Raw genomic sequence first — 1,917 nt, forward strand, 5'->3', positions numbered from 1 at the left:
CTTGTTCTAAGAATTTGATACGTGATTCCATTTCTGTTATCTTTTCTTTCTTTGAGTCACATGCTCCAAAGTATCTTTTAGGTGTCACTCCAGTACCAACTGCCCTAACTCGTCCAGTTCCTTCTTTTTTCTGCAAAGACCTACTAAGTACGTTATCACGGCCATGATCAACAAACTCACCATTAGATGATTGATGCATTAGATCATCCTGTAACATATTTAAAACATACAATAGATCTTGAGATTGAATCATTCCACATTCCAAAACAATTAAAAATGATTAGAAGTTCATACAATTCGAGCAGCCACTTCTTTGGCTTTAGCTGAAGGTATAACTATATTATCTTGGTTGGTTCTCATAAGTTTCCATAGTTCACCACGACCTAAAGATGAAACAATTTTACCTTCATCGTTCTTCAGCTTTTTAATCTGGATTTAAGACCAAAAGTAAAATTTATTTTAGTTTGCTGGAAGTAATTATATAATGTCACTATAATACCTCAATACTAACCATATCTTGTTCATATCTAGCACAACCTCTTCGTCCTTTTTTTTGGGGATACTCATTCTTCGATGCACGCTCTCGATTAACTGCACTTTTCTCCTATTCAAGCATTAAATAATGGCAAAATATCACTAACATTTCAGTTTGTTTATTGAAGTTTGGACTAATTGCTTTATAAATCATGTATTATAGAAAAGAGAAAAGAAACCTGAAACTTTTTACAAAGACGACTTTTAACGAACGTTTTCCAATGAGAGACATCAATAAAATCATATTTTGAAGGTGTCTTCTCTCGCAAATTTCCTTGTTGATCAAACAACCAATTTCTTGAAAGATATGATTTAAAGTTGCTACAACATCGCCCTCCTTTGCGTAAAAACCAATCTTTATCTCTTTCAGTAACCTTAAAAGTTATCTACAGTGAACAAGTAACAAAATGTAAATAGTAATCAATGTACAACTCCATGTAAACATATATATACACTCATTAATTAAACAATTTTACCTCCAGATCCTTAAAAAGTGCATCTTTCAGATTTTGAGGAACTTTGTGCCAGTGTGGGTAAATGATTGGAACATTTTTGTGGATACTAGCTCCCCAATAACTCATCAGTTTATCACTATAATCCCCAATAGGTTGACCATTGGCATTCCACTGAACATTGAATCTCACACCCCTATTTCTAGCTCGAACCAATGATGCCATTCTAGTTGCACCTCGACCTGTGTCCTTTTTACCTTTATAAGTAGGATGACCATTTGCATCATTATTTTCATCATCACCATGCTCATGATTGATATGTAAAGAAGCCATTAACCTGGGACATGAGATATATATTAGTAAGTTTAAACATGTTAATTAATGTAATTCCTGCTCATACAAAGATAAAATAACAGATACATGTAAAGAAGCCACTAAAAAAAGAATCACATGGGCAGATTATTCATATTAAAATCATATTAAGCATATGTAAATATTTGTAATATAACAGTAAAAGATTGGGGGCTAAGAGGGAGAAACAGATGGTTGTATGATTACCAAATTAATGCCTTTTCCTCTTTTTTCCCTTTTTAGTACTTGATTTTGATGTATTTTCGACCCATATACCCTCTCCATGATCAACTCTTGTGTATGCCTCATTCTCCACTACATTGTTGCTAAATGAATGAGATTGTAATGAGAATGAAGGGTCTTCCATGTCATCTATATCTTTTATTTGATGACAAAACAACATGTCTCCTTTTATTTGCCGGGTCAGTCACATAAAAAACTTTCTTTGCTTGTGAAGCAAATATGAATGGCTCCTCCTTATAACCCACTTTTGTAAGATCAATAATAGTGAACCCTGGGTTCTCAAAATGCACACCATTATTGTGATCAACCCAATTACAACTGAAAATCGGAACTTGAA

Source organism: Chenopodium album, chromosome 12, assembly GCF_948465745.1.
Source record: "Chenopodium album chromosome 12, dcCheAlbu1.1, whole genome shotgun sequence".
Lineage (NCBI taxonomy): Eukaryota > Viridiplantae > Streptophyta > Magnoliopsida > Caryophyllales > Amaranthaceae > Chenopodium > Chenopodium album.